Source organism: Passer montanus, unplaced genomic scaffold, assembly GCF_014805655.1.
Source record: "Passer montanus isolate IOZ18808 unplaced genomic scaffold, ASM1480565v1 scaffold35, whole genome shotgun sequence".
Lineage (NCBI taxonomy): Eukaryota > Metazoa > Chordata > Aves > Passeriformes > Passeridae > Passer > Passer montanus.
The window spans coordinates 9,543,379-9,553,395 of NW_024368263.1; positions in this window are offsets into that span (position 1 = coordinate 9,543,379).

The following is a 10,017-nucleotide window of genomic DNA, read 5'->3' on the forward strand; positions in this document are numbered from 1 at the left end:
CAGCCGAACCCAGCCTCCTGCTCTCGTGACCATTAATTAGCAAGAGTGCAGTCACTGCCTAATGAGCTCCTGCCCGACCCCGATATTGTTGAGATGCATATATGAGATGCATATATATATATATATATATATCTATCTGTGTAGTGATAATAATGGGATTTTTAAGTTGTTTTTAAGTTTTATATTTTTGATAAAGTGTGATTTAAAGTTATTAGTTATATTAAAATAGTTTATTATATTTATTGGATAAAGTAACAGTTTCTTGTATTTTATTGGTATAAAGTAATTAATGTTAATAATTAATTGGAAAGTGTTTATAATAAATCATTAAGGTATGAATATTGTTTATTAAGGTATATAATTTTTAATTGTAAGCATTTTTAATGTGTTTATTTTATTGGTCTTTATGTTAATGGTTTTTTTGGAGTTTTTTTAAAATTTGAATTATAAATATACTTGTTAAGGATTTTTGTAGGGGTTCTTGAAAAAATTAAAGTAGGTAGGGGAGATATAAAGTAATAATTATAATTATTAATAAAATGAATATTTTATTTTTTACTAATGATTTAAGTTATTTGGTAATGTTTTAATTCTTAAAAATATTATTTAGTTTTTTTATGTGTAATTGATTTTTTTAAAAAAGTTTTAATGGTTTTGTAAATTGATTTATTGATTTGAAAAATTAATATAATGTATTTTTTCTAATTTTGGTATTTATGATTGTGTGTTAATAGAAAAAATAGTTTTATTTTGTAAAGTAGTATGTTTAACGTAATTTATATTTAGTAGTAACTTATTTAAAGTTATAGATGTATTATTGTTTTGTTTGGTTAGTTAATAACTAAGTTTATTTAATGTAGTTAACATATGAGTTGTTATTTTATGTCTTACAATAGATTTATAAAGAATAGAATTAGGTTTTTAAAAGGTTATACTATTTTGATATTGAGAAGTAAATTTTGTTTGAGTGATTGTGGTTTTTTTATGTATTGTTATGTTGGGTCTTAGGGTTGTTTTAAATTGTAGGCTTGATATTCTGAGGTAACTTCTTGTGGGTTTGTGTGGGTTTTTTTTGGTAACTAAATATTTTACAAGTATTTATTTATAATAATTTTAATTATTTTAAGTTTTGTGGTTTAACTGTAATTTGGGGTAAGAGTGTATAAATGTTATTCTAAGAGTTTATGTTATGTATAGGATTTTTTGATTTACAATTTAAAGTTTGTGAGGGATAAGGTTAGTTGTGAAGAGGTATACTAATAACGTATATAGAAAATGCGATAAATGCTGTATTTGGATGTGTGGTTTTAGTTAGTGTTACTTACACATTTTGTTTTGGTTGTGGAACTATTTATCTTGAGGGTTTTTTTGTGTGTTTTAAATAAAGTTTGACACAGTGAGTAGGAATCTCGTGTGGTTTATTTTTTGTGGAAACAGAAGTATAACTTTTTCTTTAGGTTATGAAATTTACTAGACTACTTTGACTACTTAGTAAATCTTTTACTTGCACTTGAGTAGGTTTTTGTAACTCTGATTTTGAAATCGAAGAAGAAAAATGAGAAAACAGAGGTAGAGAAATTTTCTCCTTGTGGGATACAAAGGGTTCAATATAGAAGCTGCTTTTTCCATGCGACGGTCGGGCCGCCCTCGGCAGCGGGAGAGCAGCGAGCGCTGCGCCTTGAACGTGAGGCGGCTCCGAGTTCCGCCGAGCCGAGCCGAGCGGAGCCGAACGGACCGAGCAGCTCCGAGTTATTCGAATTGAGCCGAGCTGCGCCGAAGAGGCGAATCTAGCCGAATGCAGGCGATAACAGCCGAGTCTAGCCGAGCCGAGCTCCGCCGAGCGCAGCATCCCGGGCAGGGCGGGGCGGGCTCGGGGTGGAGCCGCGGCTCTGTGAGGCTTCCTCTCCTGTCCCTCTCTCTACCCCTGCTCCCTCCTCCCCGTATTCGCCTTCTTTTGCTCCCTTTCCCCCATTTCCCTCTCCTTCCCAAACCCGGCTCCTTCCTGTCCTGTCACTGACCCGCTACTCCCTTCTATTCCCCCTCTCTCCCTCCTCTCTCCACGGTCCCTCTTCCCCCCCTCCCGGTATTTCTCTTCCCCTCACTCTTTCCTCCCCAGCCCGACGTCCCTCCGTACCCTGGGGGTCATGCTGGGTGCTTCTGCTCACTTTTGCATGGAGTTGCTGAGCAGAGGGGTTTATGGGGGGCTCCCGGGGCTATCTCATGGAAGGACGGTGAGAGCTTCTGCAGGGTCTGGGGGAACACCTGCATACGCACTTGGATACGGTGAGCATTGCTTAAAGGACATGCCCAGGGACAAAGCTTCGTGCCGGGAAGCAGCAGCCGAACGGGTGAGCTTGCGTGGATTTGTAGCTGGGACTTTTCTCCTTTCCCTTTTCAATTTCATCTTGCCAATCCCTCCCTGTGCCCCCAGAAAAAAAAAAAAAAAGAAAAAAAGAAAAAAAAAGATTATGATGACAAAAGAAATTAAAAAAAGGGAAGCAGCTCCTCTTCCATTATTGTCTGTGTTTGAACTGGGGGGAGTCCCCCTTCACTCGTGGTTTTAAGGGTACTGATTGAATGAAAACCTGCCTTTTCCAGGCTGTTAGGGGTATCACAGGCGTGACAGGGAATCCTGTGTTCTATTTTAATACAAAGGGGAAAAATATTGTATATAAATAAATATAAATATATACGATGTATATAAATATATACATTTATACATTATGTATATAAATACAAAATAATAGAAATTGATACAATACATAATACAAATTATACTGTTTGTAACATATTACATGTCATTAAATATCTAAATATAGTACATCAATATATTGTAATATATAACCACTTAAAAACGTAAATGCGAGTGTAAATATCAAAAATATAAATGTAAAAATATTTATATATAGTTTAAAATAAAGGTTTTTTTAAAATTTGGTAATAGGCAGGGTTTTTACTCTAAAAATTATAAATATAAATAAAATAAAGGTAGATATCTAAGTGTAAAAATATATAATAAATACATAAAGATATATAAAAAAATTAAATGAATAGAAGTATTAGCAGTACTTATGATATATAATAAAAATAATTACATGATGATGTATATTATACATATTTATAAATACAATACATCAATATAAACTATACATTCAAATGTCAATATAATGATAAAAAATATAGATATAAAAATATTTAAATATACTCTAAAAGAAAGGGCTTTTTTTGGTTTTTATTTGGCTAGAGGCAAGGGGTTTTTTTTAATAATAGAAGCTGCAAAGAGCATCCCAAGGGGAACACAAAACTGCCACAACATGGCTTCCTCCACAGCTTTTTCCTGGCAACAAACCTTAACCCAAGGCTGCGTTTACTGCCTAGGGTTAGGATTAGGGTTACGCCTAGGGTTAGGGTTTTGGAAACCACAAAGCCCAGAGTTCCAGGCACACTGCAGCTGCAAAAGGCATGCCAAGGGGAACACAAAGCTGCCACAACATGGCTCTCTCTCCACAGACCCCCACTGGGGGCCACACATCCCTGAACAGCAACATCGGTTGTTTTACCTGAGAAACAAAACTCACCAGCCCAGGTTCGTGATGTCAGTTTGCAGGAGGCATTTGGGACTGTCATGGCAGCCCGAGTTGTGAGTGGTATTGGTTTGAGTCTGGGAGGCATCCTACAGCATTTGGAACTGGAGGAAGCAGATGGCCATTGAATGTGACATCTGGCTTTTTGCTATAGACATCAAAACTCACCGGGCCAGGTTCCTGCTGTCACTTTTTCAGGATGCATTTGGCACTGCCAGGGAAACCAGAGTTTTATTTTGCTGCAGCTTTGGTCTGGGAGATATGGGGTTGCCGTCTCCTAACCCTTACCTCCTCCCCTCAGCCCTGTTTTCTAATGCCCCCTTCTCGCTCCTCACCCCTACTCGAACTTACAGCCCGACCCTACCCCATCCCTCACTCTGCCCTTCACCCCCTCCCGGCCCTGCCCCGTCCCTCACTCCCCCACCGCCCGCCTGTGGATCTCTGCAGCAGCTCGTGGGAGCCTGAACATGGGGACAGTGTGGCCCTGGCAGCAGGACAGCACCCAAATAAAGCAGGCAGGGAACGTCTGTGGGCTGCGGGGTGTCACCAGGGGCTGCGGGCTGAGGGGAGGGGGCTGGAGGGTGACACAGAGCATGGGGGCAGCTGAGAGGCAGAAGGGGCCTTTAGGAGCAAAGGGGGGGCTCCAGGGTGGCACAGAGACCCTGAGAGGCTGCAGTGGGAACTCGGGGGTGACACAAAGAGGCTGAGGGGCAGGGGGTGCCTTGAGGGACAAAGTGGGGGGTGCCTGAGGGTGAGAGGTGAAGCAGCCCTCACACCAGCCCTAACCTCACCCTAGAAACCACCCCTACCCGGGCGGAGAGTGCATGGTGGAGGTTAGGGGGCCAAGGTCAGGGGCTTGGGGTGACACACAGACATTGTGGGCTGAGGGGCAAAGAGGGGGGCGGGCCTTGACAGGTGGAGAGCTGACACTGAGGGTTAGGGGTACACAGGGTACCAGGTAGGGTTAGGGCACAGGTGCAGCAGCCCTCACCCCAGCCCTAAGCTCACCCTAAACAGTACACCTGGGACACCAGCTGTTGTTTTCTCCAACAGCAGCTGCAGGCAATGACCCCGATGGTGGGACAGCCCCAGACCCCTCCCAGCAGCTGCAGGCTGTAACTCCAATTAAAAGTTAGGTATGATGTTTGTGGGGTAGAGAGTTAATGGCAAGTGTTGGGGGCTGAGCAGGTTTTTGGACTTTTTTTTTTTTTTTTTTTTTTTAGGGATATTTTAGTTTTTTTTGCAGGAGTTTTTAGGAATTTTCTGGGAATGTTTAGGATACTTTTAGAGATTTTCAGGACTTTAAAAGGAATTTTTTAGGGTGTTTTCAGGGCTTTCTTACTACTAATTATAATTTTTAGGGTTTTTTTGGGGTGTTTTTGGTTTTTTTTTTTAGGACTACTTAAAATTTTTTGGGGCTTTTTAAGGATTGTTGAGGTTATGTGGAGGGCTTTTTTAGGACTAGGGTATTTCTAGGGTTTTTGAGGGAATTTTTAGGGTTTTTTTTTAGGGTTTTATCAGGGCATTTTAAGGACTTTTGGGGTATTTTTAGAGCACTTTTAGGACTATTTGGGGATTTTTTAAAGGTTCTTTAGTATTTTTAGAGGTGTTTGATTTTTTTTAAAGTAGGGTATTTTTAGTGTATTTTATGGGTATTGTGAGGCTATTTTTAGGTTTTATGGGGGTTTCAGGGCACTTTGAAAATGAGGGCTTTTTTAGGGAATTTATAGGGTTTTTAGGGTCCTTTCAGGCCATAACGGAGGCTGAGGGGCAGCTTGAGGGGCACAGCGGGGGCATGAGGGTAACAGAGGCTGGGAGCGGAGGGAGGAACAGGGAGAGCAACAGATGGGGCTTGGAGGCTGAGCAGGTTTTTCTAAGGATTTTTCCACAACTTTTAAGGATATATAAGAGATTTTTGAAGGTTTCTTAGGACTTATTTTGGCTTTTAAGAGTATTCTAAGGGGTTTTTAAGGGCTATTTCAGGAGTTTTTGGATTATTTTCAGGGTGAGAATAAGAGGGGATGCTAAATGAAAACGCGGCGTTTTAGGACTGCAATGGAATGCATTTAAAAAGGGCCAGTGGTGACAGAGTGGATTAGGAAAGACATTGATGGTCTAAAGGTTGTGAGCTCCAGGCCCAGTGGAATCATTGTGGCTAGGGGCAGATGCTGGCAGCTGTGTAGCAGAGAAATCCTGCACAGTAAAACAGAACAGCCATGAACGCACGTGTGAACTGACCTCAGGAACCTGGGCTAGTGAATTTTATTTGCCAGGGAAATGGGCCGGCGTTGGTGTTCAGGGGCCTGTGGCCATGGATGGCCGGCTGCCTGCTGAACTTCCGAATGTCGCAGGATGCCTCCCAGACCCAAGCTGCCACCACTGGCAGCTGTGGCTGGTTTGACAGTGCCAAGTGCCTCCTGCAAACTGACATCATAAACATGGGCTGGGGTGCTGCCAGCTTGGGTCTGGAAGGCATCCCATGCCGTTAGGAATTTCAGCAGGCAGCCAGCCACCCACGGCCACAGGCCCTGAACACCAGTGCTGGCCCTTTTCCCTGGGAAACAAAATTCACCAGCCCAGGTCCCAGATGTCAGTTTGCAGGAGGCACTTGGCATTGTCAAACCAGCACCAGTAGCCAGTGGTGGCAGCCGGGGTCTGGAAGGCCTACTGCAACAGTTGGAATTTCAGCAGGCAGCCGGCCACAGGCCTCTGAACAGCAATGCTGGCCCTTCTCCATGGCAAACAAAACTCACCAGCCCCGGTTCCTGATGTCAGTTTGCAGGATGCACTTGGCACTGTCAAACCAGCCCCAGTTGCTGGTGGTGGCAACTTGAGTTTGGGAGGCATCCTGCGGCATTTGGAATTTCAGCAGGCAGCCCGCCATCCCCGGCCACTTGCAGCCAGAGGCTGCTGAATATTAACACCGGCCCTTTTCCCTGGCAAACAAAACTCACCATCCCAGGTTCCTTATGTCAGTTTGCAGGAGGCACTTGGCACTATTAAAGCATCCACAGTTGCCTGTGGTGGCAGCTTAGGTCAGGGAGGCATCCTGCGCCATTCAGAATTTCAGCAGGCAGCTGGCCACCCATGGCCACCCCTGGCCACAGACCCCTGAACACCAACACCGACCCTTTTCCCCTGTCCAGCAAAACTCATCAGCCCTGGTTCCTGGTGTCAGTTTGCAGGAGGCACTTGGTACATGTCAAAATATTCCCCGTTCCCGGAGGTGACAACTTGCGTCTGGGAGGCATCCTGTGACATTCAGAATTTCAGCAGCCAGCCAACCACCTATAGCCACTCTCTGGCCAGACACTCTTGAACACCAACACTGACACTTTTCCCTGCAAACAAAACTCACCAGCCCACATTCCTGATGTCAGTTTGCAAGAGGCACTTGGTACTGTCAAAGCAGTCCCAGTTTCCGGTGGTGGCAGCTTGGGTCTGGGAGGCATCCTTTGCCATTCGGAATTTCAGCAGGCAGACAGCCACCCCTGGCCACCATGCGCCACAGGCCCCTGAACACCAATGCTAGCCCTTTTCCCTGGGAAACAAAAGTCACCAGCCAAGGTTCCTGAGGTCATTTTGCCAGAGGCACTTGGCATTGCCACACCAGCCCCAGTTGTCACTGGTGGCAGTTTGGGTCTGGGAGGCATCCTGCGCCATTCTGAATTTCAGCACGCTGCTGCCAACTCCGGCCACCCTCAGCCACAGCTTTCCTGAATACCAATGCTGGCCCTTTTCCCTGCAATACAAAACTCACTAGCCCAGGTTCCTGATGTCAGTGTACAGGAGACTCTTGGCACTGTCAAACCAGTCCCACTTGCCGGTGGTGGCAGCTTGGGTCTGGGAGGCATCATGCGCCATCTGGAATTTTACCAGGCAGATGGCCAATCCCGGCCACCCCCGGCTATAGACACCTGAACACCAACGCCGGCCCTTTTCCCTAAGAAACTAAACTGACCAGCCCAGGTTCCTGATGTCAGTGTACAGGAGGCTCTTGGCACTGTCAAAGCAGCACCAGTTGCCAGTGGTGGCAGCTGGGGTCTGGGAGGCATCCTGCACTGGTGGGAATTTCAACAGGCAGCTAGTCATCCATGGCCACCCCTGGCCACAGACCCCCTCAACACCAAACCCGGCCCTTTTTCCCGGCTAAAAAACTCACCAGCCCAGGTTCCTGATGTCAGTGTACAGGAGGCGCTTGGCACTGTCAAAGCAGCCCCAGTTGCTGCTGGTGGCAGCTTGGGTCGGGAAGGCATCCTGTGCCGTTCGGAATTTCAGCAGACAGCAGTCCAATCCTGGCCACCCCGGGCCACAGGCTCCTCAGCACCAAATCTGGCCCTTTTCCCTGGCAAACAAAACTCACCTGCCGAGGTTCCTGATGTCAGTTTGCAAGAGGCACTTGGCATTGTCACACCAGCTCCAGTTGCCACTGGTGACAGCTTGGGTCTGGGAGGCGTCCTGCGACATTTGGAATTTTGCCAGGCAGCCGGACAACCCCAGCCGCCCCTGGCCACAGGCCCCTGAACACACATGCTGCCCCTTTTGCCTGGCACACAAAACTCACCAGCCCAGGCTCATGATGTCAGTTTGCAGGAGGCACTTGGCACTATTAAAGCAGCCCCACTTGCCAGTGGTGGCAGCTGGGGTCTGAGAGGCATCATGCGCCATTCGCAATTTCAGCAGGCAGCCAGCCAACCCCAGCCACAGGCCCCTGAACACCAATGACAGCCCTTTTCCCTGGCAAACAAAACTCACCTGCACCAGACCCTGTTGTCAGTTTGCAAGAGGCACATGGCATTGTCACATCCGACCCAGTTGCCAGTGGTGGCAGCTTGCGTCTTGGAAGTATCTTGCGCCATTTGGAATTTCAGCAGCTGGCCACTCCCAGCCACCCCCGGCCACAGACCCCTGAACACCAATGCCAGCCCTTTTCCCTGGCTAACAAAACTCACCCACCCTGGTTCCTGATGTCAGATTGCAGCAGGCATTTGGCACTGTCAAAGCGGCCCCATATAGTAGTGGTCACAGCTTGGGTCTGGGAGGCATCTTGCGTCGTTCGGAATATTAGCAGGCAACCGACCGCCCACGGGCACAGGCACCTGAACACCAACGCAGACCTGAACACCAACGCGGGCCCTTTTCCCTGGCATACAAAAGTATACCAGCCCACCTTGCTAATGTCAGTTTGCAGGAGGCACTTGGCACTGTCAAAACAGCCCCAGTTAGTCGTGGCGGCAGCTTGGGTCTGGGGGCATCGTGCGCCATTTGGAATTTCAGTAGGCAACTGACCATCCCTGGACACAGGCGCCTCAACACCAATGCTGGCCTTTTTCCCTGGCAAACAAAACTCACCCGCCTCGGTTCCTGATGTCAGTTTGCAGGAGGCACTTGGCATTTTCACACTTGCCCCAGCTGACCGTGGTGACATGCTGGGAGGCATCCTGCGGCATTTGGAATTTGAGCAGGCAGCCGGCCAACCCCAGCCAGAGGTCCCTGAACACCAATGCCGGCTCTTTTCCCTGGGAAACATAACTCAGCAGCCCAGGCTCCTGATGTCAGTTTGCAGGAGCCACTTGGCAATGTCAAAGCAGCCCCAGTTGCCGGTGGTCGCAGCTTGGGTCTGGGAGGCATCCTGTGCCGTTTGGAATTTCAGCAGGCAGTCGTCTACCCCCAGCTACCCCTGGGCACAGGCCCTGGAACACCAATACTGCCCCTTTTCCCTGGCAAACAAAACTCACCAACCAATGTTCCTGAGGTCAGTTTGCAAGAGGCACTTGGCATGGTCAAACAGCCCCAGTTGCCGGTGGTGGCAGCTTGGGTCTGGGTGGCATCCTGCGCCGTTTGGAATTTCAGCAGGCAGCCGGCCACTCCCAGCCAGCCCCGGCCACAGACCCCTGAACACCAATGCCAGCCCTTATCCCTGGCAAACAAAACTAACCCGCCCCAGTTCCTGATGTCAGTTTGAAGGAGGCACTTGGCAATATCAAAGCAGTCCCAATTTCCGGTGGTCACAGCTTGGGTCTGGGAGGCATCCTGCGCCGTTAGGATTTTGAGCAGGCAGTCAGCCAGCCCCGTCCAGAGGCCCCTGAACACCAACACCGGCCATTTTCCCTGGCTATCAAAATTTCCCAGCCCCACTTCCTGGGGTCAGTTTGCAGGAGGCACTTGGCACTGTCAAACTATTCCCCGTTCCCTGTGGTGGCAGCTTGGCTTTGGGAGGCATCCTGCGCCATTCGGAGTTTCAGCAGTCAGCCGACCACCTATGGGTGCCTGTTGGCCAGATACTCCTGAACACCAACAACAAGCCTTTTCCCTGGCAAACAAAACTAACCCGCCCCAGTTCCTGATGTCAGTTTGAAGGAGGCACTTGGCAATATCAAAGCAGTCCCAATTTCCGGTGGTCACAGCTTGGGTCTGGGAGGCATCCTGCGCC